Source organism: Brassica oleracea, chromosome C6 (genome assembly GCF_000695525.1).
Source record: "Brassica oleracea var. oleracea cultivar TO1000 chromosome C6, BOL, whole genome shotgun sequence".
Taxonomy (NCBI): Eukaryota; Viridiplantae; Streptophyta; class Magnoliopsida; order Brassicales; family Brassicaceae; genus Brassica; species Brassica oleracea.
Window position 1 is genome coordinate 5,666,486 of NC_027753.1, and position 13,004 is coordinate 5,679,489.

Consider the following 13,004-nt stretch of genomic DNA (forward strand, 5'->3'; position numbering starts at 1 on the left):
AAAAAAAAAAAAAAAAAGTTGTAATTTTTTTACTCTAAATATTTTAAAATAAAACGTGTAAGATATGTGCTGTATATATAAAATATTATTTTATCAATTACAATAATTTAATTTCTTTAACATTTCAGTAACTTCTTTTTAAAAATTGCAGTTATTAATATTGTCATTTTATGATATAATAAATAATAGTACTGTATATAGTGTTGATGTGCACCTAATCTCTTGGGATTCAATTTTTATTTGCATCATCCACAAAAGTACAAACAGCTAAGTGTACACCTTCTCTATGTCACATATACAAATACACTACACACTTCTTCAAGTAAGGCTAAGGCTAATCTGTCTTCACCTAGAACAAGTATAGTTTCTGTGTCTAAGTATCATACAGCTTCTTCTAATATCAAGTGATGATTCTGACTAATCCATATTTCCATCAAAGTGAGAATACTCTGCTCCCTCTTTGCTCTTAAACATTGCCTTCAGCTTCATCTCTAAACCCTTTGGAGTATACTTCAAGTCCTTACCATGACTCTTATGATCACCTTCTTCCACAAGAAACATTATATAACTTTGTAAATAACTCTTGTATCTAGGCACAACCATTCTTACCATAGCTTCACATATCCTCCATCTCACCTTCTCATCCTCAACAACCCAATGTGATTGCTTTCTGTAAATCTCATCAAACCCTTTAGCAAAGGCTTGTAATGCTCTCTTCATGGTTTGAGCTTTGTTGTTGAGTAGAGACAAGAGCTTTCCCCAGCTTTCTTTAACATACAATGCTGCATAGTAGTCTCTATACTTCTCATGTGCGTTTAGCCAAGACTCTCCCATCATTAACCCGAGAGGAGTCTCTCTCAGACCGCAGAAGTGAGAGTGGTTGTTCATCATAAAGATGTAAGAAAGAGCTGTCTCTTTGTTGGAACTAGACCATGCATCCAAGTTCAAAGCAATCTCTCTCAGTATGTTGTACATGTGACCTATGAGTACCTCTTCTTGATACTTTTCATTCTTCCAACCCAAATCAATCTCAAGGATCTTTGATAAGACAGGCTTGTTCTTGTCTCCAAGCAGCTTGTCGCAGTACTCAGTCACAACACTTACAAGCTTGGGGACACCACCATCAAGAGGAGGACAGTTTGGTCTTTGAAGCTCCACCGACAAGGTAACTCCCAAAAGATCTCGCAGACACCTTTAACTAGATTACTAACTAACTCCCTTGTTTCTCTACGTATCTCTAAACACTGCTCCCCTCTAAACAACCTGTTAAACTCAGTTCTAACGTTGTCCATTGTCGAGAAACATTCCAAGAGTTTCAGCAGCTTTGCTGGACTTTTCCTGCATTTGCTGATTCTTGATCCAAACCTGAGAAGCTGAAGCATCCCTGTGTTTGAAGCTATTGCTCCAAAGCAACGCAGTGGAACATGTTCTTCTTCTCCAAAATCTTTGTACACTTCATAGCAGAGGTTACTCTCAAACTCATAGATCTCTTTCACAGCTATCTCCATATCCAATCTCCATTGACCTATATAGCCTTCAATGTCAGCTTCTGTGATTGTTTTCTTGAGATAATCAATCTCAAACCGTTTCTGAATGACTCTTGTGCGGTTCTTGATGTAAACATGCACACAGTTTGTTAACATTGTGTGAGCATCTAATCTCTTGATGATTGCCTTCATGTCTCTCAAGTTATATTCAGACAAAACCTCCTCCTCTTCAAGAATCATCTCAAGTTCTGTTTCGAGACTCTCCAACGCTGTGTGGAGACTCCCTCCTCTTCGATAAGCACGAGCCTCGGTCATTTGAAGTTCCTTCAGAAGCTTTATCGAAGTTCTGAACCGTAATCCGCAAGGATGATCTTCAGGCATTCCATTTTCAGACAGGAACTTGGTTGTCTCTTCAAGCCAGTTAAGAGCAAGAACACAGCTGCTTGTCAGAAGCTTCAATGCTTCTCCAAGACATTTAACATCAGAAACATAACCAAGAACTTCATTACATGACATGAGATCTCTCTCGAGTTCTTGAACCGTAGCAAAGACTCTCAGAGCAGCTGATACTGGAGCAATGGTGTAACGGATATGATCAAAGAAAGGAGAAGATCTCCATCTATCTACCTTAACATCAGCTTCTAAAGACAGCAACTTGGTGTTGATCTCTTCAAGCTTAGATCCTGTCTTTTCAAGAACCAATGAAGATGTTTTTGTTTTTTCCATCTCACTCTTTAATAAACTTCTCATTGCTTTAAGTCTCTCAAGGCTCTTTGTTTCAGCCATTGTCTGTTACTTACTAAATGCTTCAACAACTCTTTTATTATGGATTTTCTAACAATTTTTGGTAGATAAACCAAATGTCTTACCAAACCCACCGGATCAAGTGTTCTTTAGATAAACCATAGCATCAAGATTTGATCTTAAAAAGTACAAGATGTGTTAACATTTGTTAATAATTAACTTAAAGCAAAATCTACGTCTTGTTTTATTTGTTAGTCAGCTCAACCATCTTTATCTTATGGTTAAAGGCAGTTTCTTCCTATTTTGTGCAGTTTGATCATCTGAAATTTTGTTTTCTAAGTCAAATAAAATTGTCTTTTCTTTGTTGCAGTTATGTACTTAAAGCCAAAAAATTTAAATAAATTTAAAACTATGAAAACTACAAAACGATTATATTACTCCCTCCGTTTCAAAATACATGATGTTTTGGAGAGTTTTGAATGTTTCAAAATACATGATGTTTTGACATTTTATATTAGTTTTAGTTTTATTGAAAACTGTGTGACCAATGATGTTTTATAGTTTTTTTTATGATTGGTTGAATTAATTTTATTTTATATTTTTAATGCTACTTTTTAAATAAAAAGTAAATATCTTAATTCTTGTACATTTAACTAAAACATCAACTACTTTGAAACAAATGGAGTATAAAAGAAGTCAGCAAACGTTGGTTTAACTATACACGGAATGCCTTCTTCTGGGAATGAATAAATTTCGTGGAAACATAGGGATCAATCGTTTCTTTTGATATTTATGTATCTCATCTTTAGATTTCAGTTAACTAAGCAATGAAACAAGCCAGCAAATGTGGGTTTGGATCAGTCTTCGCGTAGACTCCAAGGAACAATGATAAGAAAGAGAGACGCACGAAATGAGAGGCTTCGCTGGATCTGCGGTAGATGAAAGTTAGATAGAAGATTTGATATTTTATGGGCCTGTCCCATCACCGGATTAAGGCCTATTAGGCTTAGTATGAGTGTGATTGGTAGACATTTAGCGTAACTAAGCGAAAATAAAAGGAAAAATGAAAAATAGAGAAAATGTGTTACTCTAGTTTCCACCTAAGGCATGGACATTCGAGGTTCCAATCGGATTTCAGTTTTATCTATTCGTGTTTGGATTTTCGGGTTTATCAAAATCAACCCCATTCGGATTATATAAAAGTTCGGTTCGGGACCGGTTCGGGTTCTATCGGGTTCGGGTCGGGGGTTAGTAAATCTTCAAAAAACCGGTATAACCCATTGTACTTTCGGGTTCGGGTCTCAATCGATTCTTCGGTTTAAAAATACCTGATTTGTACCTATTTTGTAACTAAAACATAAATGAAATCGGTTCTTCGGATTTAAAATACATGATTTGTACATATTTTAATAGCCAAAACATAACTAAAATCGATTCAAAAATAAGAAAAAAACATCAAACGTGATCATTCAAAATCAAGCGAAAGATAAACATAGTTAGTGATGGAAAAAAACCCAGATAAATGAAATCATAAAACAAAAACTAAGTTTTCATGAAATGAGAAAACAAAACCAAAATCTAAAAACTTCAGGCTTCAACCGTCACATTCCACCATCAACCTTCATGTAATAGATGATTATTTTAGAAGTTCAATAATATCTTAAAGTATTTTGGATACATATTAAGAATTAAGATCATATTTGGTAGAAGTTCTTTTTGTGATTTTAAATGTTTCGGGTTCTATCGGATATCCATATAGGTCCAGGTTCGGTTCGGATAATACCCATAACCCAAAATACCAAAAAACAGGATCCATTCGGTATTTATGTCAGGTTCGGATCGGTTCGGATTCATTTTTATTGGATCGGATTCAGTTCGGATTTTCGGCTTTGGTTTATTTGCCCAGCCCTATTTCCACCTTCTTTTAGCAGAGAAATGATTCACAAAAGCCAATACACTTTTCTTTTCTTTTGTATTTCACTTGACTGGTAAAATAAAGTTGGATTATTAGACCACAAGAATCAGTCGAGAAGAAGAATGAATCATTCTTAAAACATGAAACAGGTTATGATGTTTCAGAGTGTCTCATGTCTCAAGAAGCTTAATGATAACTATGATTTATATATTTTTCAGAAAGAGTTTATTATAGTGGCAATAATTGAAGTTTAACAAGTTTATCTGAAATGTATCAATTTTACTCAGGGCTAAGCATTTCATCTGTTAATTTTGATTTGATCTGTTAAAAACGAAACAAATCACAAATACTTAAAATTTTATACTCAGAGATATCCGTTCTGAACCGACTTTTATATAATAGATATATATATCTTCAATTAAATATAGAATTTTAACTGTATAATTTTTATAATTTTTATTTTAACAGATAATTATATATATATATATATAATTATTTATTAAAGTATTAAATTAAGAAATGAATATAAATCTTTATAAAATTTCAATTTTCTAAATTTCAATGTTTTATAAAAAAAATTAAATAATTTTAAAAGTTTATAGAACATGTAATTTCACTAATCTTTACTTTTGTTTTAAATTATGTAAAATATAATTTTTGAAAATAATCTAGTATATGTTTTTCTAGATTTTTGTTTGTACTAAACAAAATAGATGAGATATCCGTAAATATTTGTAAATATGTAAATTTTCTAGATATCTGAAAAATCAGATATCCGTATTTTCTAAACCAAAGAAAATTATAAAATTATATATCCTTTAAGTACGAAACAAATCACAAATACTAAAAATTATAGTAGTATCTATCTGTGTACACCCCTAGTTTTACCATAATCTTGTTAAACTAAGTAGGTCATCCATATTACTTTTAGAAGGAATTTTATCCTAACTAAGAACCCAAAATTTCTTAAAATAATGTAACTAAATTATAGATCTTACACCATGAGATGTCTCCACGTATCTTAATAATTTAAAGCTAATTTGGTTGGTTAAATAAATACTAGAGATACCATTGGTGGCGACAAAAGAAAAAAAAAATGTCACTGAGAGATATCAAGAGGAGCAATAATTGAATTGAGTGGAGAAGAACAGTTGCAGCTTTTTCATTTTGCTTTATCCTTTTCTCTAGTTTTGATAGTATTTCTTACACTTTCCGCCTCTCCGATCCATGGTTATATGTAAAGCCTTCTATCGGTGAAGGAAGAGATAGAGATAAAGAGAAAAGAGACATGGGTTCTTCACAGCTAAGTCAAGCATTCATTGTGCTTCTGCTTCTTTGCGTCATACCTTGCCTTGCCGAAGCTGCTATACCGTCTCATCAACAACCACTTTCAGTCATCGGTCAGTGTTTCAATACAAATAAATAACATGCATAAATCCAAGCTGGATCTGAGATATCATGGGCAAATAATTTTTAAGAACTTTAATAAATAAAATATTTTGTAATTTGGATTTTATCCTATGTTAAAAACTTCTAAAAATATTTGGATCCAAGGCCAATATTCTACTAAGTTGTGCCAGTTCCGACCATGCATAAACCATAACATATATAATTAAGTTGCGTACCTGCCATTTGAGTTCATGAAATTTGTCTATGGATGAGATGTTGAATATGTCTCAAAACGTTAAGTGGGATAGATCGAAATGGAAGTTTAGCTAAAATAAGAAAGTATAAAAATGTTTTTTTTTTTTTGTATTCTGTATATTAAAATATTTTGGCCGTCTACCTAGCTAGGCCACGAGATGTACCACTACCACAACACAAGTACAAAGTGGTGGTCATAATTTTTTTTTTTTTTTTTTTTTTTTTTAACTGAATGGTGGTCATAATTTGGCATAAAATCAATATTATAATCTACCTCTTCTTATATTTTTTCCCCTTGAATGTTTTTTGTAATCTGGTTTCATTAACACAGTTCGTCTATAGTAATTTGCTGCCTTTTATCGTCGTTTGAAACTGAAATATTCACAAACCTTTCATTTATATAGTTAAATATATATATCGTGAATTGTAGGGAGAAGGTTGATGGGTACAGGGATAGTTACAGGACCATCAACAAGTCGACCTGGTGGTGGTGGTAGAACTCCATCCCCCTAGTTCTACATCTAAACCAGTGGACATGTGGTGAAGTGCTGGTGCACATTGTTTATATATGGGTCTCTTTATATATTTATGTAATGTGTTGTTTCTGAGCTCACAAGTCAAGCTTTTAATTTATTTCGATTTTATGTATATTGTATGTGAGTTGATAAAAAAAAGTATATTGTATGTGTTAGTGTATTATGTACATTAAAAACTCTATAAATTAATAATGTTAGACCTATAGTATTTTATTTTATTATTTATGGAGTTATTAATTTTCAAAAGTTTTCTTTATATTTTTATATTTTAGAATATATTGTAAAATAAAACAATAGTTAATTTTAGTGTGTTAAATTTGACTTTCATATTATTTTATTATATTACTTAGTATACATATGAAATATGTATAATAATAGTTAGATGAGTTTCAAATATAATTTTACTAAATATCATCAAAATATTTTAAAATGAAACGCAAAATAGAAATAGACTCCATTGCGAACATTAAAAAAAATTAGTTTCTACTTATATAAACTGCACATATATAAATTAATAATTTATAATTTTAGTTGTGCTATATATTTTTATAGAATTATTTTACAAATATTATTTTATTAATTTATTGATTTGCATCATATTTTGAACCAGTCCAATTCAGAATTGATGAAATGTATTTTCCATTGTGTATAAACTATAATGAATATTAAAAAAATTGTTGGTTTACTTCAAGTACTTCAGTAGGAGACTTGATAACTGTTATAAGAAATCCAATTTGCATATCTCTTGACCATTTCTATGTCTGTTTTTGTAGTCCTATACACTGTCCAACCTGAACTAGTGTTTAATACTTTCCTCTTGCAAAGGACCATGAGAATCATGATAACAGGACATTGAGTGTTTGAGGTCCTGGTTTCTAATTTTGTTCTTGTTAGTGTGTCTCAGTCTCTCAGAAGACAATCTCTATACTTGATACCAAATAACAAGGACTTTTAAGTTATTGCATAATCCAAGTGTTTTGTTTGCTGGGAAAGTCGGTTGTTTTCTCCAGCACCAAGTTGCAAGAAACAAAAAAAGAAAGCAACAAAAATAGAAACTTTTAACTTTGAAATCTACAAAACGACAATAAAGTAAAAATAATAATTTATACATAAAATTGATTCATCTAGAAATGAATAAATTTCAGAGGTGAATAGTTATTTATATCTGTATATGTATCTTAACTTTAGATTTCAATTAACCAATTGATATATCATGGGATTTTTTGGACTTTTGACAATGATATAAGTCCAATTTTTAAAGTTTTAGTGTTCTTCGAGTCCTTTGAGTCATTGTACGTTCACGTACGTTTTGGAAAAAAATAAAGTTTTTCGAGCACTTTACAACCTGAGGAACATTGTAGCTGAAAAGAACAAGTCGGATTGAATCTTTAGACTTGGTGCCGATCGACATCATTCTTTTGGTGTCAGTCAACACCGATCACACAACACTCTTCGACGAGTTTTTAACAAGTTTCAAGAATTGAAAACTGATCCAAAATTTACACTTATTTGCAAACAAGTCACTTTGTGTTTTAGACTATATTTTAGGTTTCTAAAGTTATTATAATATTATTCAGACTTTGGAGAGAGATTGCTTGATATTTTGGGAGAGACAAACAGAAACTCATTTTGTAGAGAGAAGATTTTGAACTCCTTTATTTACTCTTTTGATTTCTTAATGAAATTTATTCAAATAATAGTTTAGGTTTCATTAATCATGTTCGATCTGCTTGTTAGATTTAGAGTTTTTAAAGGTTAAGAATGAATTGTTAGATTGGATATAATTTCTAGGGCAGTCTTTTTGTTCTTCACCTGGACTGAAATTAATGCTAGTTCTAGATTGATCCCTCGTAGTTTAGATCTTAGGATAATTGATAGATGTGAAAGTGTTATTGATTTCCTGACTTAATTTTAGATGAAAAAAATATTTATCATTGAAGAAATTTGGTTTATGAATTTTGTGAACTTAACAAACTCATGTTTAATGCTTATCTGAACTGTTGAATTTGTAAAGAAATTTGAAATTGTAAGATCTTGACATAGATAATCTATGCAGTGAAAGTTGATTGTTTTGATTAATGTAATTTTAGTTCAAGAACAGTTCTTAAATACAGCCTTAGCAATTTGTCTAATTTTCCATTCTGATTTACCTAAGAACATCCTTGAGTCTATATTTTTCCTAATCAAACTTTCCACCGTTTAAATTTCTCTGTTATTCATTTTTACTTTACTTTTGTTTGATTTAATTCGAAAACTTATATCAATGAGTGATCATGAATCTTTGTAGATTAGATCCACAAATAATGCATCTCTGAAAGTGCAATATAGCTCATTATGACTTATTTGAGCCAACAAATGTGGGTTTCGCTTAGTCTTCGCGTAAGATCCAAGAAAAAATAATGGCAGGAAACAAACAGAAAATGAGATATTTTACTAGATTGAGGTATATGAAAGTAAGATATAAAGATAGACAAGCAGTCGACAAAAAAAAAAAAAAAATAGAAAGATAGACATTTTGGTCTTAACTAGGATAAACCCGCCCTACGGGCGGGACAGTATGTTGAAAATAATACATAAACATATTATATTTGAATGAACATTGGAAAATATATATGTACTTTTAATTATAAATGTAATTTCACTATTTTTTTTGTTAGGTATCACAAATTTATCTTGATTATGATTGTATTTAGAATAAAATTCTTTAGAACCACGGTTGGTTAGATTCTCTATACACTAATAAATATGGATTTTTTCATTTTTGTATGTTTATTTTTGAATTATTATTGGTATTTTGAAAAAAGAACAGTTTCTCTCTGGAAAATCATGGATTGAATTCAATGCTTTAGATCTGGATAAAAGAACAAACGTATTAGAAGTTAGAAGTAAGCACCTCTGCCAGCTTTCCTTGGGATAGTAACATTAACCGAATCATACGATTTGTCTAACATAAAGTAATGTTTGCCTTAATAAGCTTTTTGAGGGAAGATCATACATGCTGCAGCATCTTTGGGTTAGATCGTGAACCGGTCGTAAGCAGAAAATAATAAGAATATATGCATTACTAACATTAAATGTTTACTCCAATCAGTGAATTTTTAGTCTTCACTTTTTTTTTGAGATGGAAGACTCATGAGAACAGAACAACATCAAAACTTAGGTGATTTTGTAAGGAGCAAGATCTCTTTCTGTAAAAATAAAAATTTCATAAGGAGCAACATCCACGTATTTTGTTTTGTTCTGTAACTGATAAAAATCAAACTTCACCAGCTTTATAGCAAAATTGAGTTGCATTTCCCTCATGCCAAAAGAATATATGATTCACATTACTAAAAACTGTAAAAAGAGTACAGATCCCACCTTTGGAAAAATAAAACCATCTACAAAAACATTAATAAGCATTACCTAGATGAAGAACCAGAAACTTCTTGTTATTCAAATCCAAAAAAAAATCTTCTCTCTCTAAGGGCAGTGTCCCAGCTGAGTAAATACTCTTCCTGCCATCACAGAGAGGGATCTTCTTTGCCATTTGTGATCCACAAAGTTGTCGTCATCACATTATTTTTTTTCACCTTTTTTGAAATAACTATTTAACTGATTGAAACCTGCTGGAAAACATATTAAACAATATCAACCCAAAAAGTCTAATTAGCAAAGCAACAACGACGCTATTAGACAAACATGTCAGATATGCAAACACAGAAAACATTTTTATCCAAGTCTCTATAAATATATATGGAGCACAAAATAAAACAAAACAAATGGATGAAAATTTCTTCTACAGAGGCTGCTACATCCCTTTGAATAAATAGATTACCAGAAAAAATCCATCCACGCAAATAATCAAACCAGATTAGTCGATTAAGATATCTATATCTTTGTGAAGTACATACGAAGATATTTTAAGGCCCTCAACAAAAAGAAGAACCAAAGAGTCTATTCCTCGAACCCAATACATTACAGACACATCTCATTTCAAATTCCCTAATTCCTATTACACTTTCGGAAACCTCACTTCAAGTTACACGATATGAAGATAAAAGTCCTAGAAAAAAATATGGTATGACAGAGAGACTTGGCAACGTTTCATAAAGAAGAGATTGTTCGGATTCAAAGTGTAATACATTCTTTTAATTGAATAGATCTTTGTGTGTGTGTTTGGAATTGAGTCTGGTGAGTGATTGTGAGAGAATCTATACCTAAACTCTATCAGACAACCCTAACAATTCAAGCAAAGAGCCTAACACTGGAATAGGAAAAATACCCAGGCCACATCATATATACAGTACTAACCTGATACATTTCATTAAAGTTTCTCATTTTGCTGTCTCAAACTAATACTGTAATTTTCAATATTACTCTACTGCATGTCGGAAAAGCAAAGCTAAAAATTTAGGTGGCTGAACAGAAAGTCAATAGCTATAGCCAGTGAGCTACTTACTTGTTCTGCTGACCAGAGTTTTGGAGAATCCAGTTTTCCCTCAAGCAAATAACCATGAAATCCAAGAACTGGGCTTGGAGAAAGATTAAGCTTCACATTAAGCCACCTTGGGAGAAAGTTCATAACTAAATCCTCCAGATTTGTACCAGCTTGTAGTATCAAATACGAGATGAAGTTAGAAAGAAGAGATCCTTTGAGGACTCCAGCATATTGTCTTTCTTAACTTCAACCTGAAAATTCGTAAACAATGGAATTTAAGCATAACAAAGGACATAATTTTTTTACTTGAGGGAAGAAAAATGCAGATCTCAAAGATGCTAAATTACAAACTAAAAACTACAAAAGGACCACCTACACTCAGCGAAATTTTTTTCATTCTTCAAATAGATTGATAGGATAATTTTGAGAGTAGGGATGCTAACCTTTTTATACTCAAGTTTCACCGCCTTCCAAGAGCAAAGTAAGCATGGAAAAAAGAATAAAAGAGATGAGTAGCACAGAGATTAAGAGAGCAAGATCTCCAGAAGGGGAATACTAACCTATTTATAGCAGAGATTTCGCCGGAAACGACGGATTGAATGGCTCGTACTGGGCGTCTGTATTACTGCCATTAAAGTCAGAGTTCCGTTACAGGAGATAGAGAACAATGGATCGTCATCCTCGCCGCCGAAGTCAAAATCAGATGAACGAAGGAGACAATTAGGTTTAGCGGAGAAGCACTTTTGGGTCTATTCGCAAGGCCATAACGATTGTATCGAAGCCCATCTTGGCCAAAAATAATAAAAAAAAGCCCGTACGGACACTTAATGAAACACAGAGTTTTGCTCCTCGGTGACATGTGTCGCTTCAAGAGAGCACGAATTGATGACGTGTCATCTGATGTGGACCTCCTGGGAGTGATTCAAGGTGTACTTTATATAATTAGATAATATATTCACTTTGTCTCCAATCTATTAAAAACAATTCTTTATCTTATGTTTTATTCATTCATTCAAGTTCTTGTAATCATAAGCTATTGTTTTCATTGTAAATCTTTTGTTAAGATTTACAAAAGTTCAACATAACAAAGTTCAAATTGACCTTTTGTACAAAGCTATTTTGGTAGTGAACTAACACTAGCCTTTCGGATACTTAATGAATGGATTTTTCTTTGTTCATTACACAATTCATAGATAAGTTCCAGAGATAACACAATATTGTAATTTCCAAAGCATAACAAACATAAAAAATATGTTAATCACTAGATATAGATAGATCGAAGACTTTGGTTATTCATTTTTCAGATAGATTTTTAATTTTTTTTTTTCATTTCTTAATTGTATCAAATGATAAATTATGATTGATGTTTAATGTAATTATAATAGATGTTTAATGTAATATTTTTATTTCTTATATTGTATATTTACTTTTTATTTATTTTTTCCTATATTTTATATTTACTTATTATTTTTAATGTAATATTTCTATTTCTTAAGTTGTATATTTACTTATTATTTATTTTTCTTTATATGTATATTTATTTTTTATTTTTTATTAATGACACGTGTCATCTTTTAGAAAAAGTTTTTTCCGGTGATGTGGATGTTCTATGGAGCTTCAAAAGCTCAATTTTATTAATATAGATACATTTTTCAGATAGATGTTTAATTTAGTTTTTTTCATTTTTTAATTATATATTTACGTAATCTAATTTTCTTACTTATATATCAGATGATAAATTATGATACATGTTTAATGTAATATTCTATTTCTTATATTGTATATTTACTTTTTATTTATTTTTCTTATATTGTATATTTACTTATTATTGTTTAAAGTAACATTTCTATTTCTTATATTATATATTTACTTATTTTTTTTTTCTTTATATGTATATTTATTTTTTATTTTTTTGTTAATGCCTTGTGTCATATTTTAGAAGAATTTTTTTCCGTTGATGTGAACGTCCTATGGAACCTCAAAAGCTCTATTTTATTAGTATAGAGCTCCATTTTATTAGTATAGATACATTTTTCAGATAGATGTTTAATTTAGTTTTTTTCATTTTTTAATTATATATTTACGTTTTCTAATTTTCTTGCTTTTATATCAGATTATAAATTATGATAGATGTTTAATGTAATATCTCTATTTCTTATATTGTATATTTATTTTTTATTTATTTTTATTATATTGTATATTTACTTATTATTGTTTAATGTAACATTTCTATTTCTTATATTATATATTTACTTATT

The 13,004-nt window shown here is 30.8% G+C and overlaps 2 long non-coding RNA genes and 1 pseudogene across 2 annotated transcripts; 1 reads left to right on the forward strand and 2 right to left on the reverse strand.

The window, feature by feature from the left end:
• Positions 1 to 417: 417 nt before the first annotated feature.
• On the reverse strand, positions 418 to 2,273 carry LOC106297305 (annotated as a pseudogene).
• Positions 2,274 to 5,233: 2,960 nt separating this feature from the next.
• Positions 5,234 to 6,464, forward strand: LOC106298972. Its single transcript, XR_001261624.1, has 2 exons — positions 5,234 to 5,546; positions 6,221 to 6,464. It is a non-coding gene; the product is annotated as an uncharacterized LOC106298972 (long non-coding RNA).
• A 3,105-nt stretch (positions 6,465 to 9,569) lies between these two features.
• On the reverse strand, positions 9,570 to 11,521 carry LOC106298859. Its single transcript, XR_001261587.1, has 4 exons — positions 11,307 to 11,521; positions 11,190 to 11,213; positions 10,768 to 10,997; positions 9,570 to 9,931 (listed from the first exon to the last, which is right to left on the reverse strand). It is a non-coding gene; the product is annotated as an uncharacterized LOC106298859 (long non-coding RNA).
• Between the last annotated feature and the right edge of the window lie 1,483 nt (positions 11,522 to 13,004).